Here is a 23,230-nt window from a genome sequence, read left to right as displayed (position 1 = left end):
ACTAAACCTAACCCGAAACTGTCCCCTAACTCTAGCCTAACGCTAACTCTAACCCTAAACCTAACCGTAACACCCTAAAACATCAGCTTAACTGTCAACCTAACACTAACCCTCACACGAACCCCTAACCCTTTCCCTAATCCTAACCCTATCCCTCATCCTAGCCCTAACCCTGACCTAAACCTAACCCTTACTCTAACCCGAAACTTAACCCTAACCTTAACTCTACCATAAGCCTAACACTAACAAGAACTCTAAACCTGACCCTCAACCTAACCCTAAACCCTAGCACTAACTCTAACTCTAAACCTAACCCTAAACTAGCTCTACCCTTTACCGTAAACCTAGCCTTAAACCGAGCCTTACCCCTACCCGAAGCCTAACCCTATACCTAACCCTAACACTAACCTTAACCCTACTCTAATATTTACCCTATCCCTGACTATTAACTGAAACTTCACCCTAACCCTAAGCCGAACTCTAAGTCTAGCCCTAACCATAACAATTACCCCAAACCCTCACCTTAACTGTAAACCTAAGCCTAACCCTCACCCTAAACCTTAAAAGTATCCCCAACTGTAAACTTAACCCGACACACTCAGCTTAAATGGAAACCTACTACTAACCTTCACCCTAACATCTAAACCTAACCCCAACCCTTAGCCTAACCCTATCTCTAACCTTAACATAGCCCTAATCCTAACCATGACTTAACCCTAACACTTACCCTAACCCTAACCCTAAACCTAAACTTAACCCTAAACCTAATCCTAACTTTAACCCTAACCCTAACCCCTAACACTAACCCTAAGTTCAAGCCTCACCCTTGACTTAAACGGCACCCTAACCCTAACCCTGAACTGAACCCTAAGCCTAACCCTAAACCTAACCCTAATCCTGACCCTAACATTAACCCGAACACCTAACCCTCACACTAACCTTAACCCTCATCCTTAACCTAAACTTCACCCTAAACCAAAACCTAACCCTAATCCTAAAATTAATTAACCATAAACTATCCCCTGACTCTAGCCCTAAACCGAAACCTCAATCTAACCCTAATCCTAACCGTAATACTCTAAAACATCAGCTTAACTGTGAACTTAACACTAACCCTCACGGGAACCCCTAACCCTTTCCACAACCGTAACCCTATCCCTAATACTAACCTTAACCCTGACCTAAACCTAACCCTTACCCTAATCCTAAACTTAACCTTAACCGTAACTCTACCCCAACCCTAACCCTAAACCTAAACCGAGCAATAACTCTAAACCTGACCCTATCCCTAACCCTAAACCCTAGCACTAACTCTAACTCTAAACCTTACCCTAACCCTAACCCTAACCTAACCCTAAGCTTTACCTTAAACCTAGCCTTAACCCTAACCTTAACCCTACTCTAACCCTAAACTTAACCTAAGCCTAACACTGACCTCAACCCTAACTCTAACCTTAACCCTAACCCTCACTATTAACTGAAACTTTATCCTAACCCTAACCCTAACTCTAACTCTAACCCTAACCATAACAATTAACCTAAACCCTCACCTTAACTGTAAACCTCACCATAACCATCACCCTAGCCCTTAACCATATCCCCAACCCTAAACCTAACCCTAACTTTAACCCTAACCCTACCCATAAACCTAACCCTAACCTTAACCTTAGAAAACCTGTAACCTTAAACCTAACCCTTACAATAACTCTGACCCAAAACCTCAACCTAAACCTAATCTTAATTATAACCCTTACCCTTACCCTAACCTAACCTGAACCCTAACTTAAAGCATACCATAAAATTAAATCTAACCCTAACCCCTAAAACTAACTCTAACCCTAACCCAGACCTAACCCTAACCCTAACCCTAACCGTAACACTTACGCAAAACCCTCACGTTAACTTTCAACGTAACCGTAACTCTTACCCTGACCCTAAATTTAACCCTAATGATAACCCTACCCTAAACCTAACTGAAACACTAACCCCTAACCCTAACTCTAACCCTAATCCTTAGCCTAAAATTAACCTTAACCCTAAGCCTAACCCTAACCCTAAAGCGAACCCTCACCCTTAAACAAAATTTCACCCTAACCATAACCCTAAATGTACCCTAACTTCATTCAACCATAACCCAAAGCAAAACTAACACTAAACTTAACCCTAACCCTAACCCTAAACTTAACCCTGACCCTAACCTGAAACCTAACCCCTAACCCTAACGTCTCGCTTAAATATACTTCACCCTAACCCTAACCCTAAACCGAAACATAACACTAAATCACCCCCAACCCTGACCCTAACCCTATTCCTAACCATAAACCTGACCCTAACCCTAAGATAACCCTAACCCTGACCCTAACTCCAACTCTAACCCTAAAACTGACCCTACACACTCAGCTTAAATGGAAACCTAGCACTAACCCTCACCCTAACATCTAAACCTAACACCAACCCTTAACCTAACCCTGTCTTTAACCTGAACCTACCCCTAAACCTAAACATGACTTAACCCGAACACTTATCCTAACCCTAACTCTAAACCTAACCTTAACCCTAAACTGAATCCTAACCTTAACCCTAACCCGAACCCCTAACGCTAACCCTAAGCTCAACCCTCACCCTTAACTTAAACTTCACCCTAACCCTAACCCTAAACGGAACACTAACCCTAACCCTAAACCTGATCCTACCATTCACCCAAACACCTAACTCTAACACTAAGCCTAACCCTAAACCTAACGCTTCTCCTTAACCTAAACTTCACCCTAAACCGAAGCCTGACCCTAACCCTAAAACTAAACCTAACCCGAAACTGTCCCCTAACTCTAGCCTAACGCTAACTCTAACCCTAAACCTAACCGTAACACCCTAAAACATCAGCTTAACTGTCAACCTAACACTAACCCTCACACGAACCCCTAACCCTTTCCCTAATCCTAACCCTATCCCTCATCCTAGCCCTAACCCTGACCTAAACCTAACCCTTACTCTAACCCGAAACTTAACCCTAACCTTAACTCTACCATAAGCCTAACACTAACAAGAACTCTAAACCTGACCCTCAACCTAACCCTAAACCCTAGCACTAACTCTAACTCTAAACCTAACCCTAAACTAGCTCTACCCTTTACCGTAAACCTAGCCTTAAACCGAGCCTTACCCCTACCCGAAGCCTAACCCTATACCTAACCCTAACACTAACCTTAACCCTACTCTAATATTTACCCTATCCCTGACTATTAACTGAAACTTCACCCTAACCCTAAGCCGAACTCTAAGTCTAGCCCTAACCATAACAATTACCCCAAACCCTCACCTTAACTGTAAACCTAAGCCTAACCCTCACCCTAAACCTTAAAAGTATCCCCAACTGTAAACTTAACCCGACACACTCAGCTTAAATGGAAACCTACTACTAACCTTCACCCTAACATCTAAACCTAACCCCAACCCTTAGCCTAACCCTATCTCTAACCTTAACATAGCCCTAATCCTAACCATGACTTAACCCTAACACTTACCCTAACCCTAACCCTAAACCTAAACTTAACCCTAAACCTAATCCTAACTTTAACCCTAACCCTAACCCCTAACACTAACCCTAAGTTCAAGCCTCACCCTTGACTTAAACGGCACCCTAACCCTAACCCTGAACTGAACCCTAAGCCTAACCCTAAACCTAACCCTAATCCTGACCCTAACATTAACCCGAACACCTAACCCTCACACTAACCTTAACCCTCATCCTTAACCTAAACTTCACCCTAAACCAAAACCTAACCCTAATCCTAAAATTAATTAACCATAAACTATCCCCTGACTCTAGCCCTAAACCGAAACCTCAATCTAACCCTAATCCTAACCGTAATACTCTAAAACATCAGCTTAACTGTGAACTTAACACTAACCCTCACGGGAACCCCTAACCCTTTCCACAACCGTAACCCTATCCCTAATACTAACCTTAACCCTGACCTAAACCTAACCCTTACCCTAATCCTAAACTTAACCTTAACCGTAACTCTACCCCAACCCTAACCCTAAACCTAAACCGAGCAATAACTCTAAACCTGACCCTATCCCTAACCCTAAACCCTAGCACTAACTCTAACTCTAAACCTTACCCTAACCCTAACCCTAACCTAACCCTAAGCTTTACCTTAAACCTAGCCTTAACCCTAACCTTAACCCTACTCTAACCCTAAACTTAACCTAAGCCTAACACTGACCTCAACCCTAACTCTAACCTTAACCCTAACCCTCACTATTAACTGAAACTTTATCCTAACCCTAACCCTAACTCTAACTCTAACCCTAACCATAACAATTAACCTAAACCCTCACCTTAACTGTAAACCTCACCATAACCATCACCCTAGCCCTTAACCATATCCCCAACCCTAAACCTAACCCTAACTTTAACCCTAACCCTACCCATAAACCTAACCCTAACCTTAACCTTAGAAAACCTGTAACCCTAAACCTAACCCTTACAATAACTCTGACCCAAAACCTCAACCTAAACCTAATCTTAATTATAACCCTTACCCTTACCCTAACCTAACCTGAACCCTAACTTAAAGCATACCATAAAATTAAATCTAACCCTAACCCCTAAAACTAACTCTAACCCTAACCCAGACCTAACCCTAACCCTAACCCTAACCCTAACCGTAACACTTACGCAAAACCCTCACGTTAACTTTCAACGTAACCGTAACTCTTACCCTGACCCTAAATTTAACCCTAATGATAACCCTACCCTAAACCTAACTGAAACACTAACCCCTAACCCTAACTCTAACCCTAATCCTTAGCCTAAAATTAACCTTAACCCTAAGCCTAACCCTAACCCTAAAGCGAACCCTCACCCTTAAACAAAATTTCACCCTAACCATAACCCTAAATGTACCCTAACTTCATTCAACCATAACCCAAAGCAAAACTAACACTAAACTTAACCCTAACCCTAACCCTAAACTTAACCCTGACCCTAACCTGAAACCTAACCCCTAACCCTAACGTCTCGCTTAAATATACTTCACCCTAACCCTAACCCTAAACCGAAACATAACACTAAATCACCCCCAACCCTGACCCTAACCCTATTCCTAACCATAAACCTGACCCTAACCCTAAGATAACCCTAACCCTGACCCTAACTCCAACTCTAACCCTAAAACTGACCCTACACACTCAGCTTAAATGGAAACCTAGCACTAACCCTCACCCTAACATCTAAACCTAACACCAACCCTTAACCTAACCCTGTCTTTAACCTGAACCTACCCCTAAACCTAAACATGACTTAACCCGAACACTTATCCTAACCCTAACTCTAAACCTAACCTTAACCCTAAACTGAATCCTAACCTTAACCCTAACCCGAACCCCTAACGCTAACCCTAAGCTCAACCCTCACCCTTAACTTAAACTTCACCCTAACCCTAACCCTAAACGGAACACTAACCCTAACCCTAAACCTGATCCTACCATTCACCCAAACACCTAACTCTAACACTAAGCCTAACCCTAAACCTAACGCTTCTCCTTAACCTAAACTTCACCCTAAACCGAAGCCTGACCCTAACCCTAAAACTAAACCTAACCCGAAACTGTCCCCTAACTCTAGCCTAACGCTAACTCTAACCCTAAACCTAACCGTAACACCCTAAAACATCAGCTTAACTGTCAACCTAACACTAACCCTCACACGAACCCCTAACCCTTTCCCTAATCCTAACCCTATCCCTCATCCTAGCCCTAACCCTGACCTAAACCTAACCCTTACTCTAACCCGAAACTTAACCCTAACCTTAACTCTACCATAAGCCTAACACTAACAAGAACTCTAAACCTGACCCTCAACCTAACCCTAAACCCTAGCACTAACTCTAACTCTAAACCTAACCCTAAACTAGCTCTACCCTTTACCGTAAACCTAGCCTTAAACCGAGCCTTACCCCTACCCGAAGCCTAACCCTATACCTAACCCTAACACTAACCTTAACCCTACTCTAATATTTACCCTATCCCTGACTATTAACTGAAACTTCACCCTAACCCTAAGCCGAACTCTAAGTCTAGCCCTAACCATAACAATTACCCCAAACCCTCACCTTAACTGTAAACCTAAGCCTAACCCTCACCCTAAACCTTAAAAGTATCCCCAACTGTAAACTTAACCCGACACACTCAGCTTAAATGGAAACCTACTACTAACCTTCACCCTAACATCTAAACCTAACCCCAACCCTTAGCCTAACCCTATCTCTAACCTTAACATAGCCCTAATCCTAACCATGACTTAACCCTAACACTTACCCTAACCCTAACCCTAAACCTAAACTTAACCCTAAACCTAATCCTAACTTTAACCCTAACCCTAACCCCTAACACTAACCCTAAGTTCAAGCCTCACCCTTGACTTAAACGGCACCCTAACCCTAACCCTGAACTGAACCCTAAGCCTAACCCTAAACCTAACCCTAATCCTGACCCTAACATTAACCCGAACACCTAACCCTCACACTAACCTTAACCCTCATCCTTAACCTAAACTTCACCCTAAACCAAAACCTAACCCTAATCCTAAAATTAATTAACCATAAACTATCCCCTGACTCTAGCCCTAAACCGAAACCTCAATCTAACCCTAATCCTAACCGTAATACTCTAAAACATCAGCTTAACTGTGAACTTAACACTAACCCTCACGGGAACCCCTAACCCTTTCCACAACCGTAACCCTATCCCTAATACTAACCTTAACCCTGACCTAAACCTAACCCTTACCCTAATCCTAAACTTAACCTTAACCGTAACTCTACCCCAACCCTAACCCTAAACCTAAACCGAGCAATAACTCTAAACCTGACCCTATCCCTAACCCTAAACCCTAGCACTAACTCTAACTCTAAACCTTACCCTAACCCTAACCCTAACCTAACCCTAAGCTTTACCTTAAACCTAGCCTTAACCCTAACCTTAACCCTACTCTAACCCTAAACTTAACCTAAGCCTAACACTGACCTCAACCCTAACTCTAACCTTAACCCTAACCCTCACTATTAACTGAAACTTTATCCTAACCCTAACCCTAACTCTAACTCTAACCCTAACCATAACAATTAACCTAAACCCTCACCTTAACTGTAAACCTCACCATAACCATCACCCTAGCCCTTAACCATATCCCCAACCCTAAACCTAACCCTAACTTTAACCCTAACCCTACCCATAAACCTAACCCTAACCTTAACCTTAGAAAACCTGTAACCCTAAACCTAACCCTTACAATAACTCTGACCCAAAACCTCAACCTAAACCTAATCTTAATTATAACCCTTACCCTTACCCTAACCTAACCTGAACCCTAACTTAAAGCATACCATAAAATTAAATCTAACCCTAACCCCTAAAACTAACTCTAACCCTAACCCAGACCTAACCCTAACCCTAACCCTAACCCTAACCGTAACACTTACGCAAAACCCTCACGTTAACTTTCAACGTAACCGTAACTCTTACCCTGACCCTAAATTTAACCCTAATGATAACCCTACCCTAAACCTAACTGAAACACTAACCCCTAACCCTAACTCTAACCCTAATCCTTAGCCTAAAATTAACCTTAACCCTAAGCCTAACCCTAACCCTAAAGCGAACCCTCACCCTTAAACAAAATTTCACCCTAACCATAACCCTAAATGTACCCTAACTTCATTCAACCATAACCCAAAGCAAAACTAACACTAAACTTAACCCTAACCCTAACCCTAAACTTAACCCTGACCCTAACCTGAAACCTAACCCCTAACCCTAACGTCTCGCTTAAATATACTTCACCCTAACCCTAACCCTAAACCGAAACATAACACTAAATCACCCCCAACCCTGACCCTAACCCTATTCCTAACCATAAACCTGACCCTAACCCTAAGATAACCCTAACCCTGACCCTAACTCCAACTCTAACCCTAAAACTGACCCTACACACTCAGCTTAAATGGAAACCTAGCACTAACCCTCACCCTAACATCTAAACCTAACACCAACCCTTAACCTAACCCTGTCTTTAACCTGAACCTACCCCTAAACCTAAACATGACTTAACCCGAACACTTATCCTAACCCTAACTCTAAACCTAACCTTAACCCTAAACTGAATCCTAACCTTAACCCTAACCCGAACCCCTAACGCTAACCCTAAGCTCAACCCTCACCCTTAACTTAAACTTCACCCTAACCCTAACCCTAAACGGAACACTAACCCTAACCCTAAACCTGATCCTACCATTCACCCAAACACCTAACTCTAACACTAAGCCTAACCCTAAACCTAACGCTTCTCCTTAACCTAAACTTCACCCTAAACCGAAGCCTGACCCTAACCCTAAAACTAAACCTAACCCGAAACTGTCCCCTAACTCTAGCCTAACGCTAACTCTAACCCTAAACCTAACCGTAACACCCTAAAACATCAGCTTAACTGTCAACCTAACACTAACCCTCACACGAACCCCTAACCCTTTCCCTAATCCTAACCCTATCCCTCATCCTAGCCCTAACCCTGACCTAAACCTAACCCTTACTCTAACCCGAAACTTAACCCTAACCTTAACTCTACCATAAGCCTAACACTAACAAGAACTCTAAACCTGACCCTCAACCTAACCCTAAACCCTAGCACTAACTCTAACTCTAAACCTAACCCTAAACTAGCTCTACCCTTTACCGTAAACCTAGCCTTAAACCGAGCCTTACCCCTACCCGAAGCCTAACCCTATACCTAACCCTAACACTAACCTTAACCCTACTCTAATATTTACCCTATCCCTGACTATTAACTGAAACTTCACCCTAACCCTAAGCCGAACTCTAAGTCTAGCCCTAACCATAACAATTACCCCAAACCCTCACCTTAACTGTAAACCTAAGCCTAACCCTCACCCTAAACCTTAAAAGTATCCCCAACTGTAAACTTAACCCGACACACTCAGCTTAAATGGAAACCTACTAATAACCTTCACCCTAACATCTAAACCTAACCCCAACCCTTAGCCTAACCCTATCTCTAACCTTAACATAGCCCTAATCCTAACCATGACTTAACCCTAACACTTACCCTAACCCTAACCCTAAACCTAAACTTAACCCTAAACCTAATCCTAACTTTAACCCTAACCCTAACCCCTAACACTAACCCTAAGTTCAAGCCTCACCCTTGACTTAAACGGCACCCTAACCCTAACCCTGAACTGAACCCTAAGCCTAACCCTAAACCTAACCCTAATCCTGACCCTAACATTAACCCGAACACCTAACCCTCACATTAACCTTAACCCTCATCCTTAACCTAAACTTCACCCTAAACCAAAACCTAACCCTAATCCTAAAATTAATTAACCATAAACTATCCCCTGACTCTAGCCCTAAACCGAAACCTCAATCTAACCCTAATCCTAACCGTAATACTCTAAAACATCAGCTTAACTGTGAACTTAACACTAACCCTCACGGGAACCCCTAACCCTTTCCACAACCGTAACCCTATCCCTAATACTAACCTTAACCCTGACCTAAACCTAACCCTTACCCTAATCCTAAACTTAACCTTAACCGTAACTCTACCCCAACCCTAACCCTAAACCTAAACCGAGCAATAACTCTAAACCTGACCCTATCCCTAACCCTAAACCCTAGCACTAACTCTAACTCTAAACCTTACCCTAACCCTAACCCTAACCTAACCCTAAGCTTTACCTTAAACCTAGCCTTAACCCTAACCTTAACCCTACTCTAACCCTAAACTTAACCTAAGCCTAACACTGACCTCAACCCTAACTCTAACCTTAACCCTAACCCTCACTATTAACTGAAACTTTATCCTAACCCTAACCCTAACTCTAACTCTAACCCTAACCATAACAATTAACCTAAACCCTCACCTTAACTGTAAACCTCACCATAACCATCACCCTAGCCCTTAACCATATCCCCAACCCTAAACCTAACCCTAACTTTAACCCTAACCCTACCCATAAACCTAACCCTAACCTTAACCTTAGAAAACCTGTAACCCTAAACCTAACCCTTACAATAACTCTGACCCAAAACCTCAACCTAAACCTAATCTTAATTATAACCCTTACCCTTACCCTAACCTAACCTGAACCCTAACTTAAAGCATACCATAAAATTAAATCTAACCCTAACCCCTAAAACTAACTCTAACCCTAACCCAGACCTAACCCTAACCCAGACCTAACCCTAACCCTAACCCTAACCCTAACCGTAACACTTACGCAAAACCCTCACGTTAACTTTCAACGTAACCGTAACTCTTACCCTGACCCTAAATTTAACCCTAATGATAACCCTACCCTAAACCTAACTGAAACACTAACCCCTAACCCTAACTCTAACCCTAATCCTTAGCCTAAAATTAACCTTAACCCTAAGCCTAACCCTAACCCTAAAGCGAACCCTCACCCTTAAACAAAATTTCACCCTAACCATAACCCTAAATGTACCCTAACTTCATTCAACCATAACCCAAAGCAAAACTAACACTAAACTTAACCCTAACCCTAACCCTAAACTTAACCCTGACCCTAACCTGAAACCTAACCCCTAACCCTAACGTCTCGCTTAAATATACTTCACCCTAACCCTAACCCTAAACCGAAACATAACACTAAATCACCCCCAACCCTGACCCTAACCCTATTCCTAACCATAAACCTGACCCTAACCCTAAGATAACCCTAACCCTGACCCTAACTCCAACTCTAACCCTAAAACTGACCCTACACACTCAGCTTAAATGGAAACCTAGCACTAACCCTCACCCTAACATCTAAACCTAACACCAACCCTTAACCTAACCCTGTCTTTAACCTGAACCTACCCCTAAACCTAAACATGACTTAACCCGAACACTTATCCTAACCCTAACTCTAAACCTAACCTTAACCCTAAACTGAATCCTAACCTTAACCCTAACCCGAACCCCTAACGCTAACCCTAAGCTCAACCCTCACCCTTAACTTAAACTTCACCCTAACCCTAACCCTAAACGGAACACTAACCCTAACCCTAAACCTGATCCTACCATTCACCCAAACACCTAACTCTAACACTAAGCCTAACCCTAAACCTAACGCTTCTCCTTAACCTAAACTTCACCCTAAACCGAAGCCTGACCCTAACCCTAAAACTAAACCTAACCCGAAACTGTCCCCTAACTCTAGCCTAACGCTAACTCTAACCCTAAACCTAACCGTAACACCCTAAAACATCAGCTTAACTGTAAACCTAACACTAACCCTCACACGAACCCCTAACCCTTTCCCTAATCCTAACCCTATCCCTCATCCTAGCCCTAACCCTGACCTAAACCTAACCCTTACTCTAACCCGAAACTTAACCCTAACCTTAACTCTACCATAACCCTAACCCTAACAAGAGCTCTAAACCTGACCCTCACCCTAACCCTAAACCCTAGCACTAACTCTAACTCTAAACCTAACCCTAAACTAGCTCTACCCTTTACCGTAAACCTAGCCTTAAACCGATCCTTTCCCCTACCCGAAGCCTAACCCTATACCTAACCCTAACACTAACCTTAACCCTACTCTAATATTTACCCTATCCCTGACTATTAACTGAAACTTCACCCTAACCCTAAGCCGAACTCTAAGTCTAGCCCTAACCATAACAATTACCCCAAACCCTCACCTTAACTGTAAACCTAAGCCTAACCCTCACCCTAAACCTTAAAAGTATCCCCAACTGTAAACTTAACCCGACACACTCAGCTTAAATGGAAACCTACTACTAACCTTCACCCTAACATCTAAACCTAACCCCAACCCTTAGCCTAACCCTATCTCTAACCTTAACATAGCCCTAATCCTAACCATGACTTAACCCTAACACTTACCCTAACCCTAACCCTAACCCTAAACTTAACCCTAAACCTAATCCTAACTTTAACCCTAACCCTAACCCCTAACACTAACCCTAAGTTCAAGCCTCACCCTTGACTTAAACGGCACCCTAACCCTAACCCTGAACTGAACCCTAAGCCTAACCCTAAACCTAACCCTAATCCTGACCCTAACATTAACCCGAACACCTAACCCTCACACTAACCTTAACCCTCATCCTTAACCTAAACTTCACCCTAAACCAAAACCTAACCCTAATCCTAAAATTAATTAACCATAAACTATCCCCTGACTCTAGCCCTAAACCGAAACCTCAATCTAACCCTAATCCTAACCGTAATACTCTAAAACATCAGCTTAACTGTGAACTTAACACTAACCCTCACGGGAACCCCTAACCCTTTCCACAACCGTAACCCTATCCCTAATACTAACCTTAACCCTGACCTAAACCTAACCCTTACCCTAATCCTAAACTTAACCTTAACCGTAACTCTACCCCAACCCTAACCCTAAACCTAAACCGAGCAATAACTCTAAACCTGACCCTATCCCTAACCCTAAACCCTAGCACTAACTCTAACTCTAAACCTTACCCTAACCCTAACCCTAACCTAACCCTAAGCTTTACCTTAAACCTAGCCTTAACCCTAACCTTAACCCTACTCTAACCCTAAACTTAACCTAAGCCTAACACTGACCTCAACCCTAACTCTAACCTTAACCCTAACCCTCACTATTAACTGAAACTTTATCCTAACCCTAACCCTAACTCTAACTCTAACCCTAACCATAACAATTAACCTAAACCCTCACCTTAACTGTAAACCTCACCATAACCATCACCCTAGCCCTTAACCATATCCCCAACCCTAAACCTAACCCTAACTTTAACCCTAACCCTACCCATAAACCTAACCCTAACCTTAACCTTAGAAAACCTGTAACCCTAAACCTAACCCTTACAATAACTCTGACCCAAAACCTCAACCTAAACCTAATCTTAATTATAACCCTTACCCTTACCCTAACCTAACCTGAACCCTAACTTAAAGCATACCATAAAATTAAATCTAACCCTAACCCCTAAAACTAACTCTAACCCTAACCCAGACCTAACCCTAACCCTAACCCTAACCCTAACCGTAACACTTACGCAAAACCCTCACGTTAACTTTCAACGTAACCGTAACTCTTACCCTGACCCTAAATTTAACCCTAATGATAACCCTACCCTAAACCTAACTGAAACACTAACCCCTAACCCTAACTCTAACCCTAATCCTTAGCCTAAAATTAACCTTAACCCTAAGCCTAACCCTAACCCTAAAGCGAACCCTCACCCTTAAACAAAATTTCACCCTAACCATAACCCTAAATGTACCCTAACTTCATTCAACCATAACCCAAAGCAAAACTAACACTAAACTTAACCCTAACCCTAACCCTAAACTTAACCCTGACCCTAACCTGAAACCTAACCCCTAACCCTAACGTCTCGCTTAAATATACTTCACCCTAACCCTAACCCTAAACCGAAACATAACACTAAATCACCCCCAACCCTGACCCTAACCCTATTCCTAACCATAAACCTGACCCTAACCCTAAGATAACCCTAACCCTGACCCTAACTCCAACTCTAACCCTAAAACTGACCCTACACACTCAGCTTAAATGGAAACCTAGCACTAACCCTCACCCTAACATCTAAACCTAACACCAACCCTTAACCTAACCCTGTCTTTAACCTGAACCTACCCCTAAACCTAAACATGACTTAACCCGAACACTTATCCTAACCCTAACTCTAAACCTAACCTTAACCCTAAACTGAATCCTAACCTTAACCCTAACCCGAACCCCTAACGCTAACCCTAAGCTCAACCCTCACCCTTAACTTAAACTTCACCCTAACCCTAACCCTAAACGGAACACTAACCCTAACCCTAAACCTGATCCTACCATTCACCCAAACACCTAACTCTAACACTAAGCCTAACCCTAAACCTAACGCTTCTCCTTAACCTAAACTTCACCCTAAACCGAAGCCTGACCCTAACCCTAAAACTAAACCTAACCCGAAACTGTCCCCTAACTCTAGCCTAACGCTAACTCTAACCCTAAACCTAACCGTAACACCCTAAAACATCAGCTTAACTGTCAACCTAACACTAACCCTCACACGAACCCCTAACCCTTTCCCTAATCCTAACCCTATCCCTCATCCTAGCCCTAACCCTGACCTAAACCTAACCCTTACTCTAACCCGAAACTTAACCCTAACCTTAACTCTACCATAACCCTAACACTAACAAGAACTCTAAACCTGACCCTCAACCTAACCCTAAACCCTAGCACTAACTCTAACTCTAAACCTAACCCTAAACTAGCTCTACCCTTTACCGTAAACCTAGCCTTAAACCGAGCCTTACCCCTACCCGAAGCCTAACCCTATACCTAACCCTAACACTAACCTTAACCCTACTCTAATATTTACCCTATCCCTGACTATTAACTGAAACTTCACCCTAACCCTAAGCCGAACTCTAAGTCTAGCCCTAACCATAACAATTACCCCAAACCCTCACCTTAACTGTAAACCTAAGCCTAACCCTCACCCTAAACCTTAAAAGTATCCCCAACTGTAAACTTAACCCGACACACTCAGCTTAAATGGAAACCTACTACTAACCTTCACCCTAACATCTAAACCTAACCCCAACCCTTAGCCTAACCCTATCTCTAACCTTAACATAGCCCTAATCCTAACCATGACTTAACCCTAACACTTACCCTAACCCTAACCCTAAACCTAAACTTAACCCTAAACCTAATCCTAACTTTAACCCTAACCCTAACCCCTAACACTAACCCTAAGTTCAAGCCTCACCCTTGACTTAAACGGCACCCTAACCCTAACCCTGAACTGAACCCTAAGCCTAACCCTAAACCTAACCCTAATCCTGACCCTAACATTAACCCGAACACCTAACCCTCACACTAACCTTAACCCTCATCCTTAACCTAAACTTCACCCTAAACCAAAACCTAACCCTAATCCTAAAATTAATTAACCATAAACTATCCCCTGACTCTAGCCCTAAACCGAAACCTCAATCTAACCCTAATCCTAACCGTAATACTCTAAAACATCAGCTTAACTGTGAACTTAACACTAACCCTCACGGGAACCCCTAACCCTTTCCACAACCGTAACCCTATCCCTAATACTAACCTTAACCCTGACCTAAACCTAACCCTTACCCTAATCCTAAACTTAACCTTAACCGTAACTCTACCCCAACCCTAACCCTAAACCTAAACCGAGCAATAACTCTAAACCTGACCCTATCCCTAACCCTAAACCCTAGCACTAACTCTAACTCTAAACCTTACCCTAACCCTAACCCTAACCTAACCCTAAGCTTTACCTTAAACCTAGCCTTAACCCTAACCTTAACCCTACTCTAACCCTAAACTTAACCTAAGCCTAACACTGACCTCAACCCTAACTCTAACCTTAACCCTAACCCTCACTATTAACTGAAACTTTATCCTAACCCTAACCCTAACTCTAACTCTAACCCTAACCATAACAATTAACCTAAACCCTCACCTTAACTGTAAACCTCACCATAACCATCACCCTAGCCCTTAACCATATCCCCAACCCTAAACCTAACCCTAACTTTAACCCTAACCCTACCCATAAACCTAACCCTAACCTTAACCTTAGAAAACCTGTAACCCTAAACCTAACCCTTACAATAACTCTGACCCAAAACCTCAACCTAAACCTAATCTTAATTATAACCCTTACCCTTACCCTAACCTAACCTGAACCCTAACTTAAAGCATACCATAAAATTAAATCTAACCCTAACCCCTAAAACTAACTCTAACCCTAACCCAGACCTAACCCTAACCCTAACCCTAACCCTAACCGTAACACTTACGCAAAACCCTCACGTTAACTTTCAACGTAACCGTAACTCTTACCCTGACCCTAAATTTAACCCTAATGATAACCCTACCCTAAACCTAACTGAAACACTAACCCCTAACCCTAACTCTAACCCTAATCCTTAGCCTAAAATTAACCTTAACCCTAAGCCTAACCCTAACCCTAAAGCGAACCCTCACCCTTAAACAAAATTTCACCCTAACCATAACCCTAAATGTACCCTAACTTCATTCAACCATAACCCAAAGCAAAACTAACACTAAACTTAACCCTAACCCTAACCCTAAACTTAACCCTGACCCTAACCTGAAACCTAACCCCTAACCCTAACGTCTCGCTTAAATATACTTCACCCTAACCCTAACCCTAAACCGAAACATAACACTAAATCACCCCCAACCCTGACCCTAACCCTATTCCTAACCATAAACCTGACCCTAACCCTAAGATAACCCTAACCCTGACCCTAACTCCAACTCTAACCCTAAAACTGACCCTACACACTCAGCTTAAATGGAAACCTAGCACTAACCCTCACCCTAACATCTAAACCTAACACCAACCCTTAACCTAACCCTGTCTTTAACCTGAACCTACCCCTAAACCTAAACATGACTTAACCCGAACACTTATCCTAACCCTAACTCTAAACCTAACCTTAACCCTAAACTGAATCCTAACCTTAACCCTAACCCGAACCCCTAACGCTAACCCTAAGCTCAACCCTCACCCTTAACTTAAACTTCACCCTAACCCTAACCCTAAACGGAACACTAACCCTAACCCTAAACCTGATCCTACCATTCACCCAAACACCTAACTCTAACACTAAGCCTAACCCTAAACCTAACGCTTCTCCTTAACCTAAACTTCACCCTAAACCGAAGCCTGACCCTAACCCTAAAACTAAACCTAACCCGAAACTGTCCCCTAACTCTAGCCTAACGCTAACTCTAACCCTAAACCTAACCGTAACACCCTAAAACATCAGCTTAACTGTCAACCTAACACTAACCCTCACACGAACCCCTAACCCTTTCCCTAATCCTAACCCTATCCCTCATCCTAGCCCTAACCCTGACCTAAACCTAACCCTTACTCTAACCCGAAACTTAACCCTAACCTTAACTCTACCATAAGCCTAACACTAACAAGAACTCTAAACCTGACCCTCAACCTAACCCTAAACCCTAGCACTAACTCTAACTCTAAACCTAACCCTAAACTAGCTCTACCCTTTACCGTAAACCTAGCCTTAAACCGAGCCTTACCCCTACCCGAAGCCTAACCCTATACCTAACCCTAACACTAACCTTAACCCTACTCTAATATTTACCCTATCCCTGACTATTAACTGAAACTTCACCCTAACCCTAAGCCGAACTCTAAGTCTAGCCCTAACCATAACAATTACCCCAAACCCTCACCTTAACTGTAAACCTAAGCCTAACCCTCACCCTAAACCTTAAAAGTATCCCCAACTGTAAACTTAACCCGACACACTCAGCTTAAATGGAAACCTACTACTAACCTTCACCCTAACATCTAAACCTAACCCCAACCCTTAGCCTAACCCTATCTCTAACCTTAACATAGCCCTAATCCTAACCATGACTTAACCCTAACACTTACCCTAACCCTAACCCTAAACCTAAACTTAACCCTAAACCTAATCCTAACTTTAACCCTAACCCTAACCCCTAACACTAACCCTAAGTTCAAGCCTCACCCTTGACTTAAACGGCACCCTAACCCTAACCCTGAACTGAACCCTAAGCCTAACCCTAAACCTAACCCTAATCCTGACCCTAACATTAACCCGAACACCTAACCCTCACACTAACCTTAACCCTCATCCTTAACCTAAACTTCACCCTAAACCAAAACCTAACCCTAATCCTAAAATTAATTAACCATAAACTATCCCCTGACTCTAGCCCTAAACCGAAACCTCAATCTAACCCTAATCCTAACCGTAATACTCTAAAACATCAGCTTAACTGTGAACTTAACACTAACCCTCACGGGAACCCCTAACCCTTTCCACAACCGTAACCCTATCCCTAATACTAACCTTAACCCTGACCTAAACCTAACCCTTACCCTAATCCTAAACTTAACCTTAACCGTAACTCTACCCCAACCCTAACCCTAAACCTAAACCGAGCAATAACTCTAAACCTGACCCTATCCCTAACCCTAAACCCTAGCACTAACTCTAACTCTAAACCTTACCCTAACCCTAACCCTAACCTAACCCTAAGCTTTACCTTAAACCTAGCCTTAACCCTAACCTTAACCCTACTCTAACCCTAAACTTAACCTAAGCCTAACACTGACCTCAACCCTAACTCTAACCTTAACCCTAACCCTCACTATTAACTGAAACTTTATCCTAACCCTAACCCTAACTCTAACTCTAACCCTAACCATAACAATTAACCTAAACCCTCACCTTAACTGTAAACCTCACCATAACCATCACCCTAGCCCTTAACCATATCCCCAACCCTAAACCTAACCCTAACTTTAACCCTAACCCCACCCATAAACCTAACCCTAACCTTAACCTTAGCAAACCTGTAACCCTAAACCTAACCCTTACAATAACTCTGACCCAAAACCTCAACCTAAACCTAATCTTAATTATAACCCTTACCCTTACCCTAACCTAACCTGAACCCTAACTTAAAGCATACCATAAAATTAAATCTAACCCTAACCCCTAAAACTAACTCTAACCCTAACCCAGACCTAACCCTAACCCTAACCCTAACCCTAACCCTAACCCTAACCCTAACCGTAACACTTACGCAAAACCCTCACGTTAACTTTCAACGTAACCGTAACTCTTACCCTGACCCTAAATTTAACCCTAATGATAACCCTACCCTAAACCTAACTGAAACACTAACCCCTAACCCTAACTCTAACCCTAATCCTTAGCCTAAAATTAACCTTAACCCTAAGCCTAACCCTAACCCTAAAGCGAACCCTCACCCTTAAACAAAATTTCACCCTAACCATAACCCTAAATGTACCCTAACTTCATTCAACCATAACCCAAAGCAAAACTAACACTAAACTTAACCCTAACCCTAACCCTAAACTTAACCCTGACCCTAACCTGAAACCTAACCCCTAACCCTAACGTCTCGCTTAAATATACTTCACCCTAACCCTAACCCTAAACCGAAACATAACACTAAATCACCCCCAACCCTGACCCTAACCCTATTCCTAACCATAAACCTGACCCTAACCCTAAGATAACCCTAACCCTGACCCTAACTCCAACTCTAACCCTAAAACTGACCCTACACACTCAGCTTAAATGGAAACCTAGCACTAACCCTCACCCTAACATCTAAACCTAACACCAACCCTTAACCTAACCCTGTCTTTAACCTGAACCTACCCCTAAACCTAAACATGACTTAACCCGAACACTTATCCTAACCCTAACTCTAAACCTAACCTTAACCCTAAACTGAATCCTAACCTTAACCCTAACCCGAACCCCTAACGCTAACCCTAAGCTCAACCCTCACCCTTAACTTAAACTTCACCCTAACCCTAACCCTAAACGGAACACTAACCCTAACCCTAAACCTGATCCTACCATTCACCCAAACACCTAACTCTAACACTAAGCCTAACCCTAAACCTAACGCTTCTCCTTAACCTAAACTTCACCCTAAACCGAAGCCTGACCCTAACCCTAAAACTAAACCTAACCCGAAACTGTCCCCTAACTCTAGCCTAACGCTAACTCTAACCCTAAACCTAACCGTAACACCCTAAAACATCAGCTTAACTGTCAACCTAACACTAACCCTCACACGAACCCCTAACCCTTTCCCTAATCCTAACCCTATCCCTCATCCTAGCCCTAACCCTGACCTAAACCTAACCCTTACTCTAACCCGAAACTTAACCCTAACCTTAACTCTACCATAAGCCTAACACTAACAAGAGCTCTAAACCTGACCCTCAACCTAACCCTAAACCCTAGCACTAACTCTAACTCTAAACCTAACCCTAAACTAGCTCTACCCTTTACCGTAAACCTAGCCTTAAACCGAGCCTTACCCCTACCCGAAGCCTAACCCTATACCTAACCCTAACACTAACCTTAACCCTACTCTAATATTTACCCTATCCCTGACTATTAACTGAAACTTCACCCTAACCCTAAGCCGAACTCTAAGTCTAGCCCTAACCATAACAATTACCCCAAACCCTCACCTTAACTGTAAACCTAAGCCTAACCCTCACCCTAAACCTTAAAAGTATCCCCAACTGTAAACTTAACCCGACACACTCAGCTTAAATGGAAACCTACTACTAACCTTCACCCTAACATCTAAACCTAACCCCAACCCTTAGCCTAACCCTATCTCTAACCTTAACATAGCCCTAATCCTAACCATGACTTAACCCTAACACTTACCCTAACCCTAACCCTAAACCTAAACTTAACCCTAAACCTAATCCTAACTTTAACCCTAACCCTAACCCCTAACACTAACCCTAAGTTCAAGCCTCACCCTTGACTTAAACGGCACCCTAACCCTAACCCTGAACTGAACCCTAAGCCTAACCCTAAACCTAACCCTAATCCTGACCCTAACATTAACCCGAACACCTAACCCTCACACTAACCTTAACCCTCATCCTTAACCTAAACTTCACCCTAAACCAAAACCTAACCCTAATCCTAAAATTAATTAACCATAAACTATCCCCTGACTCTAGCCCTAAACCGAAACCTCAATCTAACCCTAATCCTAACCGTAATACTCTAAAACATCAGCTTAACTGTGAACTTAACACTAACCCTCACGGGAACCCCTAACCCTTTCCACAACCGTAACCCTATCCCTAATACTAACCTTAACCCTGACCTAAACCTAACCCTTACCCTAATCCTAAACTTAACCTTAACCGTAACTCTACCCCAACCCTAACCCTAAACCTAAACCGAGCAATAACTCTAAACCTGACCCTATCCCTAACCCTAAACCCTAGCACTAACTCTAACTCTAAACCTTACCCTAACCCTAACCCTAACCTAACCCTAAGCTTTACCTTAAACCTAGCCTTAACCCTAACCTTAACCCTACTCTAACCCTAAACTTAACCTAAGCCTAACACTGACCTCAACCCTAACTCTAACCTTAACCCTAACCCTCACTATTAACTGAAACTTTATCCTAACCCTAACCCTAACTCTAACTCTAACCCTAACCATAACAATTAACCTAAACCCTCACCTTAACTGTAAACCTCACCATAACCATCACCCTAGCCCTTAACCATATCCCCAACCCTAAACCTAACCCTAACTTTAACCCTAACCCTACCCATAAACCTAACCCTAACCTTAACCTTAGCAAACCTGTAACCCTAAACCTAACCCTTACAATAACTCTGACCCAAAACCTCAACCTAAACCTAATCTTAATTATAACCCTTACCCTTACCCTAACCTAACCTGAACCCTAACTTAAAGCATACCATAAAATTAAATCTAACCCTAACCCCTAAAACTAACTCTAACCCTAACCCAGACCTAACCCTAACCCTAACCCTAACCCTAACCCTAACCCTAACCCTAACCGTAACACTTACGCAAAACCCTCACGTTAACTTTCAACGTAACCGTAACTCTTACCCTGACCCTAAATTTAACCCTAATGATAACCCTACCCTAAACCTAACTGAAACACTAACCCCTAACCCTAACTCTAACCCTAATCCTTAGCCTAAAATTAACCTTAACCCTAAGCCTAACCCTAACCCTAAAGCGAACCCTCACCCTTAAACAAAATTTCACCCTAACCATAACCCTAAATGTACCCTAACTTCATTCAACCATAACCCAAAGCAAAACTAACACTAAACTTAACCCTAACCCTAACCCTAAACTTAACCCTGACCCTAACCTGAAACCTAACCCCTAACCCTAACGTCTCGCTTAAATATACTTCACCCTAACCCTAACCCTAAACCGAAACATAACACTAAATCACCCCCAACCCTGACCCTAACCCTATTCCTAACCATAAACCTGACCCTAACCCTAAGATAACCCTAACCCTGACCCTAACTCCAACTCTAACCCTAAAACTGACCCTACACACTCAGCTTAAATGGAAACCTAGCACTAACCCTCACCCTAACATCTAAACCTAACACCAACCCTTAACCTAACCCTGTCTTTAACCTGAACCTACCCCTAAACCTAAACATGACTTAACCCGAACACTTATCCTAACCCTAACTCTAAACCTAACCTTAACCCTAAACTGAATCCTAACCTTAACCCTAACCCGAACCCCTAACGCTAACCCTAAGCTCAACCCTCACCCTTAACTTAAACTTCACCCTAACCCTAACCCTAAACGGAACACTAACCCTAACCCTAAACCTGATCCTACCATTCACCCAAACACCTAACTCTAACACTAAGCCTAACCCTAAACCTAACGCTTCTCCTTAACCTAAACTTCACCCTAAACCGAAGCCTGACCCTAACCCTAAAACTAAACCTAACCCGAAACTGTCCCCTAACTCTAGCCTAACGCTAACTCTAACCCTAAACCTAACCGTAACACCCTAAAACATCAGCTTAACTGTCAACCTAACACTAACCCTCACACGAACCCCTAACCCTTTCCCTAATCCTAACCCTATCCCTCATCCTAGCCCTAACCCTGACCTAAACCTAACCCTTACTCTAACCCGAAACTTAACCCTAACCTTAACTCTACCATAACCCTAACCCTAACAAGAGCTCTAAACCTGACCCTCACCCTAACCCTAAACCCTAGCACTAACTCTAACTCTAAACCTAACCCTAAACTAGCTCTACCCTTTACCGTAAACCTAGCCTTAAACCGAGCCTTACCCCTACCCGAAGCCTAACCCTATACCTAACCCTAACACTAACCTTAACCCTACTCTAATATTTACCCTATCCCTGACTATTAACTGAAACTTCACCCTAACCCTAAGCCGAACTCTAAGTCTAGCCCTAACCATAACAATTACCCCAAACCCTCACCTTAACTGTAAACCTAAGCCTAACCCTCACCCTAAACCTTAAAAGTATCCCCAACTGTAAACTTAACCCGACACACTCAGCTTAAATGGAAACCTACTACTAACCTTCACCCTAACATCTAAACCTAACCCCAACCCTTAGCCTAACCCTATCTCTAACCTTAACATAGCCCTAATCCTAACCATGACTTAACCCTAACACTTACCCTAACCCTAACCCTAAACCTAAACTTAACCC

The sequence above is a fragment of the Elephas maximus genome, chromosome 21 (assembly GCF_024166365.1).
Source record: "Elephas maximus indicus isolate mEleMax1 chromosome 21, mEleMax1 primary haplotype, whole genome shotgun sequence".
Taxonomy (NCBI): Eukaryota; Metazoa; Chordata; class Mammalia; order Proboscidea; family Elephantidae; genus Elephas; species Elephas maximus.
The sequence above is the reverse complement of the archived record's forward strand: the minus strand, read 5'-3'. Positions refer to the sequence as shown.